Genomic DNA, 11,045 nt, shown 5'->3' with positions numbered 1-11,045 from the left:
GGACGTTTATATGCGCGTAATTCTTAATTAATTCTTAATTAATTAAGATAATTCTTAATTAAAGATCAGCAAATTACTTCGCGTCTTCGTAAGAATTACGCGATGTTCAGTTCTAGGTCAATAAAAAAAGCTACATGCTAAGTTTATCACAAACAAGATTGTTTAAAGGATATGGGTATTTTAACCGTAGGAAGTAATTTTCTATCAAGTGAAATATGCTGTGGGTAACAAAAATATTTTCTATATATTTTTTTCAATATTAACTAAATTAATTTAATTAAATTACTTTGATACTAACTAAATTAAATTATTCTTTTTCAAATATTAACAATGTTTGTGAATGTAAGCTTGAAATAGAATAATTGTGAAAGAAATAAAGATATAAGAAGAATTTGGTCCATGTTTTCATTATATTTTTAACCAAATTTGATTCGAAATTGGGATTTGCATTAAAAATGGGATTTTTATCTCTGAAATATGTGACGAAACGCTCGCGATAGAAGTTCGAGCACGGAAAAGCGAGATTACTCATTTTCCAAGAGTGGTTAGATACTTTGGCTATCATTTAGCATTGGTGGATATTTGCTCGTAATTGAGTTCGCGGGGCATCTTACAAGATTAATTTCCTTGTGTGATTCTTCCTAGTGGGGGACACAAAAGACGTAATTACAACTTCATTTCATTGATGCATTTGGGTCCTCAGTTGCATTTATAAACATATTGCAGTTATTGTGAAATAATTTTGGAAGAAATTTTCTCCCCCCTCGTCGCTCTCTCTCTCTCTCTCTCTCTCTCTCTCTCTCTCTCTCACACACAGTATGAACATTTTTTATAAAATATTAGAAAAAGCGAGAAACTTTCCGGCTTTTTTAATCACTCTTGAAGATATGGCTAAATTTTCTAGCTTCCATATCTGAGAAAATTTTCTAACAAAAATTACAATTATTTCGGAAACTCTTAACGCAAGTTAAGTTCTCTTTTGATGTCAACATTAAATTCATTTTATCGTCGTAGTTACATTAACGAAATTCAATCATGGTAGTGAAGGACGAAGACTATGATCGGCCGGCGGTCCGTTAAAGATACGAGATACATAAACTGCACATGGCATTGTCAAGTCGTGTGTAACAGCCGCGTATTGGTGCAATTAAAGCGTTACGAAGAATACACTCCCACATATGCAACAGAACGTTCCACATATTGACGGAGAATTCGCGAAGCGCGGAAGGTTACTCTTCCGAACAGCAATCTCTTCTGACGAGAAATCACCGTCGCTTATGCTTATGGATTTGATACAAGTGAGCCTTGATTTCACAATACACGTCACACACAGGCACAATCCATTGCGATGCATAAAATGCGTAGGAGCAAAAATGCAAATACTCTCAGGACTGTCCTGAATCCTTCTCGAGGTCGCGTGAGCGCGACGTCGAACGATCGAGATCACGAAATATTTCGTAATTTAATCGAGTGAAAAAAATAGCCCACCGATATGTATAAATACTTGATAAAAATAAATAAATAATAAATAGCCCGCCGATATGTATAAATACTCGATAAAAATAAATAAATAATAAACTTGTCATTTACGGAATTAATTAACAAATACCTAATATAGATTCCGATTTCTCCGATCCGCTCACGAAGCAGATCAGCATTGACAGCGGGAAGAATTTAAAATATCCAGCTAGTCGGGAAATTAATTCACAATGTTTGCGTGGGTTTCGTTAAAAAAAAAAAAAAAAGCGTAGGCGAGCTTTAACGAGAGCCAGCACAACATGCGGAAAAATCACTTTATTTCCGTATTCCTCCTCTCGTTTTCTCCTCTCATGTTCTCCTCGTCTTCACTTCGTACACGAAGTGATATGAATAAGTGTACGCGCCGACAGGTGGCCGTGTACGATGTACTCTGCACCGAACTCCTTGCGAAGAATTGTGATGGTACACAATTTATATGTCGAGAATCTTTATCTTAAAAAATTCCTTTATTGATAATATTACATTACAAACATTTTGTAATTCTTATAAACTGATCAACGATGATTATGAAATTGATCATTTATGACTTTAGAATTATTGATAATATTATCGAGGAACATTTTGCAATCGAGACTGCATGAATAATGTGAATTATGTACGTAATTCTGATTATTCATTATTATGCAGATTGTTCATCACTAACAAGATTGTAAAATAAAAAACGAATGACCCGGAATTGCAAGCACTTGATCGCACGATTTGCAACGTTTGAAATATCGAAAAATTTAATTCGGTTATATATAATTTTTTATGTACATATATTTGTTTTTTAATTCGACTAGCATGATAAAATCGTTATTTAAATATTTAACAATCTGTCTACATCGTTTGAGATACATCATCTGTCATTGCTGTATAATCGACTCGGCAATTTATTCACACGATTGAGTTAGCACATATTTTCTTCAGGTAGAGACCACGATGAATTAATTAAGATAAGCTGACAATCTCTGAAGATTGTGTTTGACTTTTTAATCGAATTCTTGACAAACGTGACAGCTCGCTGTTATATATGGCAAATTCGTGATAGAAATCGATTAGTTTAATCAATCAACCGACATTGCACACCGTTAATAAAAAGCACTATAAAATATATCGCCAATTGGAAATGTAGGATAATTCATATCTATGAAAAAAATTAAAATCGCGCCAGCGAATAGCGCGTAAAAATATAATAGTTCTCCCGTCTCGTTGAATACCGAGTTTTTTTTTATGGTCTTTATCAGGCAATTCTAATTCTCGCTTTTGATTCAACTTATTGCATTGCCGATAAGAAGATCTTATTATTCGCGTTAACGCCACTTGTGTGACTAATCAATGTGTACTAATAATGTTTGTATTTTATAATTAATATAAACATGAGATTTTTACCGCGCAAAAATACCGATTCTAACAGTTGTAAAATTTATCCTGCAAAAAGTGGGGAAAGATAAAGTTGGGAAATAAAGCTGGGAGAAAAAAAATAAAGTTTGCGCAATACTTTAATTTTCCTGTAATCACTTTTGTTCTTAACTCTTTAAATATAGTTATGCTCGTTAGATTTTTACGTTTATCTTATCCTTCTCTCATAATTAGATCATTATCGTCCAATTAGCATAATTTTTTTAATAATAGACTTTCGTTTCCTCTTATTTACTTATAAAATGCACTTGGTATATTCATACAAATGCTATCAACGTTTGTTATCAGCATTAATTATCGGCGAATAATCACTATCATATATGAAAATTTACAAGAAATATAAAGTAATAAATTTAAGTAATTATTAAGGAGCGTATAATAAAAAGTCAAGCACAGAAAGATTTAATGTTCGATTTATGATTATTATTACATGCGAGACAATTTTTTTAGAAAATAACTTTATAGTTTCAAATAGTAATTTCAGTCAGTAAACATAAATAGAACATTGTTGAGTGACGATATCATCAGATTTCCCCTTTTTGATATGAATCGTTTCCTCAGAAATTTGCGAGAATGTATAAATAATTCTGATAAAAGCTAGGCAAGCGGCTTTTTTATTAGCAGATAGTAAACATTAATTCCGGGATGCTTCGGTGATTGTAATCGGAATAAGGACGTAAAGGATACGATCGGATTGGGAAGACATCGTAGTCATCGTCGCGACGATAAGTGTCCTTACGTAACGATCCTGATGACGATGGCGATAAATACCGAATTATGCAGGTCCTTCGACACACAAAGAACGATGGCGCCGAGTCTTCCGGTCGTTTCTTGTCGTTGCACACATAATCTGCCATCAATAATCGTATTTATACGTTATTCATCTTTTAATGAAATCAGGAGGATGAAAAGTAGTACAGACAATTTAAACAATAAGGATAGATGAATGGCTGCAGGCCTCTCCATATATAATGGCATATTATGCAGCGACTTTAATTAATAAACTCTAAATTATCGTGAGAGTAACTATTTTTTTTACTTTTACTAACTATAATAAAATAGGCTGCAAAAATAAATTAATAAAGAGCCAATCAGTTATTATAATGCAATAAAATAAAATATAATCGCTCTTCCAGTTACCCAAAATATTTGGGATGTACAGTTTGAATATATAGATTGAGTAATGCATTATACACCTATATTATCTTTACTGTTATAAATAATAAAAGAAATAAAGCTTATTTTACAGCTTTAAGAGGCACGCCGAACAGTAGAAGTATTTTTGTGGATAAAAAAGCGAAAAAGAGATTTTTATTTTATTTTTATCAATGGTATATCTATTTTTTATGTTATAATTCTATAAAGCTATAAATTTTCTAAAAAAAAGTTTTTGGTTACATATGTTCTAAAACTAATATTTCTAAAAAGTTATCTATAAAACATATAACTTTATTGCAAAACATTTTAATTGTAAATATAATAATTTATTTATACATTTTAATCAAATGGTCGCAATGCAAATGGACCGGATTTTTAAATTTCTTCAAATATGAAGTAAATTGTAGTAAATCGTTTCTTATTCATTTTTTTAAAAAGTCGACTTACAGTATTGCTTTGATAAAAATTATTTCACAAAAGCAACCAATAATTTTAATTGTCTACGAGGAAAAGTGATTGTAATTAATAATGATTAAGATGAATTCTGGAATAATTCGACATTTTTACCATCAAATTAAAAAAATGTTATTAAAATTATATATTTTTTACGTAGCTGTACATATATATTCATTGCGTGTCATTATACGAAGCTTGATACCGTAGATAATCATTTTATAATATTAAAATGATAGTCAATTTTTATAAAATAATATTATGTATAATAATAAATTATTATAAATTAACTTTTCTCATCATAAAAACCTAATCTACCTAACAACCAATTTTTACCATAAAACATACGAATAATTCTTTTTTTGGTGTGTGAGGGGTGTGAAGGTTGATTAATAAATTTTTAAGAGTGCGAAATACAAAAAAGGTTGGGAAACCCTGCTCTAGAGTATCATAGAGAAAATTCTGACTCTAAATCGAAACTTAAAAATATAGTTAGTGTATGAGTAAAATTTTCGATAGTACAATTTCGATTTTGGCCTTAATGAGTCAGCCCGAGCGGAAGTCGCGCCCGTGGTAATAACTTCAACGTGAGAATAATCTTCATAACGCGCGCGTGCGGACTTCCACAGCTTCTTAATTAACAAGCGCATTGTGCGCGTACACGCGTTTCCAGATTGTCGTTGAAATTCGCGACTTTCTTGCGAAATACGCACGCACCCCAATCTGGCCGTCGATCTAATTGTAAGTACAATCTTATGCAACTCCGCAGCTGGTTATAGCTAGCAATCGAGTATTGATTGAACGATTGTCGATTACGGCGATAGAATCGTATCGATCGCGCAACTTGGCCGCTCTAGCTTTCCACCCTTCGTCGCTGGCAAGCCGCGCAATTTAACTCGCCATTATCAACTAGGACAATTATGTAACATCGCGTAACACGGGTCCTCCGCTGAAGCAGCACGCCGGCGACGAAGCTCCTCTGCAATTTTCCGGGAAACGTTCTAGTCCATTTCATTCCTCTCAATCGGACTCTTTTTATTTTCTTCCTCTTTTTCTTCTTTCTCGAAGATAAGTGCTCGTATTTGAACTGAAGGTCATCAGCATGCGAATGACAAGATCGGTTGCCTCGGGTGAAGTTACGTTTGGTGAATTTAAAGAACGAACGCGCTTTCAATGACGGACGAAAACGAGGAAGAGTAGAAGAGTAACATTTTTTTCTTGATTCGTTAGCGTTAAACTCATCATCATTAACATTGGTCAGCAAATTTGAAAAATAACTCGTTACTATTATTGTTACCCAAGAAGCAACGAGTCGTAGCGATTTCCGTTACTTTCCTCAAGTTTTGAAAATCTATCCGTTTCACTGTCGTTCATTCTTCATGTAGATTACAGCATAATTATTAAGCGTATATATTGGCCACGTTTAGCGGGGAAAAAGCTACTTAGTGATTAACTAGATCAAATTTGTCTTCGGTCGCTAATGTTGCAAATGTTCATAATCGCGGTCACGAAGTTGGAGAAGTTACCTTTCAAAGGTAACTCATTAGCGTTACCATTAGTTATATATTGAAAAAAGCAATTTGTTACTACTACACTTGCCTACTTTGAAAAATAACTCATTATTCTGTTGATGTTACTCAAGAATTAACCAACGAGTTGTTTTCCTTTCATCACCTCTTACTTTTTTCATCAAGTTTGGAAAGAAAAGAGGTTATGGAAATGTAAGTATATTTTACAAAGCGCAAAGTAATGATAAAAATAACGATTGTAATCGTTATCGTTACAAAATGTAACTGCGTTACGGTTATCATCAGTGACGATGAGAGATAAGGTTATTACTAAATTGCCACTAGAAACAAGAAAACTTTTAACGGTAACTGCGTTATAAGACGCACATTACTACGTAATTAGGATTGGATGAAAGATAACCTGCGAGAACGTCGCGCGGCTTGATTCATTAATTTTTATTATTGATTAATTATTTTTGATTGATTAATTAATTTTTCCGAAGCTACAAAATCTCAATTAGCGGGCGATGCCGATCCGAGCGAAGCGATGTCAATCTCGAATAGTCAATTTATACGGCGACGTTAATTGCTAGAGCAGTTTATCGTTTTGGCTAAGGAAACCTTCAGTTTTACGGCATTCCAGGAACGCGGGGCGTGTTTCAGTTCGCTTTTACTCGATCCTTCGCTCCGCGTGTCTTGATTTCCGCTTTTATTCCGTATGTACATACCGCGTTTGCCCTTTCGTAACCAATTTATGCCGATGCGACTACGGCGGAGCGAAGAAATTCCCTTCTCGCGGTGCTGTTGTCCCTCCATCTTTCTTACTTGAGCAAATGCAAAGATTGCGGAAAGATGAGAACGATTTCTAATGGAACGTGACTGATCGGCGGTTAATCTATATCGGTAATCGTGAACTCGTGAACTCGTGGTTAGTAGTGTGTGCACGTGTGTGCGCGTTTATGTGTCTGTGATGTGTGCTTTTGCGTAAAGTGTTGGCGCCCATCATGCGCTTCGTGAGTTCATTGCTTTATTGACTATCGGAGTAGGGATGCCGATTTTTTTTCAAACAGATCGATTTAAGGATCAATTCGAATCACGAAGAAAAGTCGATCTTTAAAAAGTCGGTCTGTAAAGAATAGATTTCAGAAAATCGATTTGAATCGTCGGTATGCATGTAAAGTGAACCACTCATGAAAGTATACTATCTGTCAAATTTCTACACTCTAAAGTAGACCTCGTGTAATTCATATAAAGTTTAATATGAATTGAAGAAATTAAGCAGATGGTACTCTTTTGGTTGTGTTGTGTGTGGTCACAACAAGATAGAAAAAGATCTTTAAATCTTTATGCTAAGGATTTAATTAGGTTGATTAAACATCAATCAAGGGTATTTAAATGTTATTAAATAAGAAATCACGTTTACTATTACATGCATATACATATATATGTAATATATACTATTATATGGAGTGGCTGTGATTGGTTCGCGCGTTCCGTTCCGCTGAGAATTTTCGCCCATGGGACATTCGCCTAAAGGCAACATAATGTGCATCGTGCAGTCATTAAGTGAGTTCAAATGTTACAACTAAAAGGAATTAAAAAAAACTATATTATTAGTAGAAACTGAAAAAATCGTGTTGGCGATTTTCAGAACTTACAGATCGATCCTTGAATCGATTCAGTTCCAGAAAATCAATTTGAAATCGATCTTTTAGGCTCCGATTAATCGATCTTCGATTAAATCAATTTAAAATCGGCATCCCCATATCAGAGTCGACGTCGATCTGTGCTGCCGCGATCTGCAAAAAAATGACGAAGTTTTAAAAATCAATGTTGCGGCACGTAGCACCATGTAATGTAGACTGATGATACTTATAACCATCACTAACGATCGGTTTCGCGACATTTACAATGCGTTACATTGTGTTAGAATTTCGTTCGAAGAAGTCGAAAAATAGTGCGGAGACACGAGAATTATTAAATTAATGTTCCGATAATTCTTGCGTTTTGCTACTTTCTCGGCTTTACCGTCCTCAAAGATCTCGCGAACTTTTTAATTAAACCTTCTTTAAATCAACTTTAATTAATCCTTTTTTAATTAACCTTAATTAACCTTCCAATTAATTTTTACCTTAATCTTTTCTATATTTTTTTCATGCTGTCATTATTGGCTGAAATTTCATTTTAACCAGAAAGAGTAAACGAATTTGACACCTAACTCTACCAATAACATACTTTTATATGCATGAATAACATCATATCTCTCTCTCTCTCTCTCTCTCTCTCTCTCTCTCTCTCTCTCTCTCTACACACACACACACACACACACACACACATATATGTTATAATAAAAATGCTTCCTCCCAAATTTATTAAATTACTTGTTACAGGTTGTAATCATTATTTTCTTTTATGTTTCACTTTTAACTTGGTTTCCAAACATAAATTTGAGTAAGAGAGACTATATCAACATGTCAAGGAGGCACCTGATGTTACTTTCAGGCTTAAAAACTATGTTCAAATCACTTATGTAAAATAATTATATATGATGATGCACGAGATGTGCAACATTCACGCAAGTAATCGTAAACACACAGTTTGAGGAGACACGGACATAGAAAAAATTTTCTTCTTAATTGTTACAGTTAAATAATTAAAGACTGCAACACTTTTATCTCGATAAGTTTCGCAACGTATCCAATAGAAAAGTATACTTCCTAAAAAACGAACTCTTCTATTGGACACTCCTATTGGGGTGCATTCTGAAACTCAACGAGATAAAGTATTATAATCTTTGATCATCGGACTGCGCTTTCACCACCACAGAATTGATAAATGGCTTCGAATAAACCTCGTACTTCAAAGTCATTTCACGACGGCCAACTTCCGACATTCAATCACGTAAGAAGATACACCGTTGCAAATACATGTGAGTGCGTGCAGCTCGAATTACTCCGATCGTCTCGCCCACACCGTTGAGAGAGCGCACCAGACGGCGGCGCGGCTCTCCGTCTTGACTTATGCGTTATTTATCTTTTCGCCCGGGTCTCGGTCTGTCTTTGGAAATCACAGTCTAGTCTACAGTAAACTAGCCGACCGGACCGGCTCGTTCTTGGAGGGCGAAGTACGCGTCTGAAATACGATTGCTCGCGGCGCGACGCCGGACGCATATAAAATACTCGGACGGACCGTATCCGTCTTAACGCCCCTTGAAAATTTCTCAAAATGTTACAGTGAAAAAATCACATTTTTCTTGTGACATAATATTCCTAACGTCGCCACACAACACGTTCGCTATCAGTGTAACACAATGTGCGACGCGCCAATCCAGATAGAACAAAAAGTTACGATGACGTTAAAATGAAAAAAAATAGAAAACATAAGTTATGGCGACATCAAAATGACGAAAAAATGACCGAATCGTAATGAAAAAATAAATTTTCCTCATCATTTTGACATCATTTTGACGTCATCATGATTTTCTGTTCTATTCTGGACACTTTTTATTCCATTTTATACGAAAACAAATTGAAAGAAATATATATAAAAAGAGAAAAGAAAGAGTCTTACCTATGGATCAATCCAATAAGCACAATTTATCTTTCATATTGAGTACTGAGATAGACAAATAGACAAGTTAATATAGATTTCCGGAGGGTGATAAACAAAACAATATGCGGAAAGTACAACGAATTTTTTTTACGAAATGTTGAAAGAAAAACACCAATAACGTAACGTGGTGCCACCTATCTACGAGTCCTAGATTTTCTTCTTTCCTGGAACAGATGTTTTTTTGCATATGGTGATGGTAACGGTAATTAGTGGGGCTATTTCTTTTCGAAGAATCTTGAACATCTTTGAACAGGTGCACACTAGTAAGATAAGTTAGAATGAGAAAAAATATATCTATTTCACTTCAACTTATCGTACTAATTCAAAAATCTTTCGGAAAAGAACATAGACATAATACATCTAGACCGCGTGTTCGAGAAATGGGGATAGAACTTATATAGAAAAGGATGCACTTTGTTTCCGTGTGTTCTCTGTCGTACACGCGAAGGAAAGGGAATAAGGGAATGCAGGTGCTGACCTGTTGTAGTCATCCCTTATTCTCCTTCTCTCGCGTGTGCGGGGGAGAACGTACAGACACAAAACCATAAAACATAGACATAATACATAGACTGCGCGTTCTCTCATTTCTGTTTCAAGAGTAGGAGCAGAAGTCACGTAGAAAAAGATACACCTGTTTTGTCTACTGTCATAGAACAGACTTAGTATAATAAGTGCACATGGGAAGCGATATTATGAGTGCAAAAATCTGATGGAGTAGAATATAAGAAAAATATAAGCAGATACAAGTTAACATTGATATAATATGTACTGTGTTTATAATATATTCAATTATAATTTAATATCAACTCTTAGTGATATTTAATACATATAACTATAAAAGATTACTAAAATATATTATATACATACTATATAGTATATAGTTATATAATTAATATATTTTCTGACACATATAATATATGTTTATAATATAATTTCTCGTAATGATATTCGTGCATAGACATACATTATGATACATCGCATATTTTGTATTGATTTTTAAAACATTAGACAATTGTATATGATCAATTAGACGTATCTGGTATTGCACACATTGCGATCATTTTAAACTTATGAAGCGATACACGCTCAAAATTTGTGCAAATAAAAAAAGATATCTATAAAATAGTCGTAAAAAGTCAACGTAACGTGTGGCTAATTTCATAACGATACTATAATTTCATTACGTTAGTTTTATGATTATCTCAATGTATTTTGCAAGAATTTGAAGCATTTTCTGACTTATGATGTCATTCGTGAAGGTGGCTCTGTGACGAGAAGGTAAAAACTTTAAAAAAATTCGTGTAGTCAATTAATGATGCCTCTTTTTATAAGTGCTAGATACTTCACTGATATCGCGCATGCGTGAAAGTCTCG

The sequence above is a fragment of the Harpegnathos saltator genome, unplaced genomic scaffold (genome assembly GCF_003227715.2).
Source record: "Harpegnathos saltator strain DR-91 unplaced genomic scaffold, Hsal_v8.6 scaffold8, whole genome shotgun sequence".
Taxonomy (NCBI): Eukaryota; Metazoa; Arthropoda; class Insecta; order Hymenoptera; family Formicidae; genus Harpegnathos; species Harpegnathos saltator.
Note: the sequence above shows the minus strand (reverse complement) of the source record.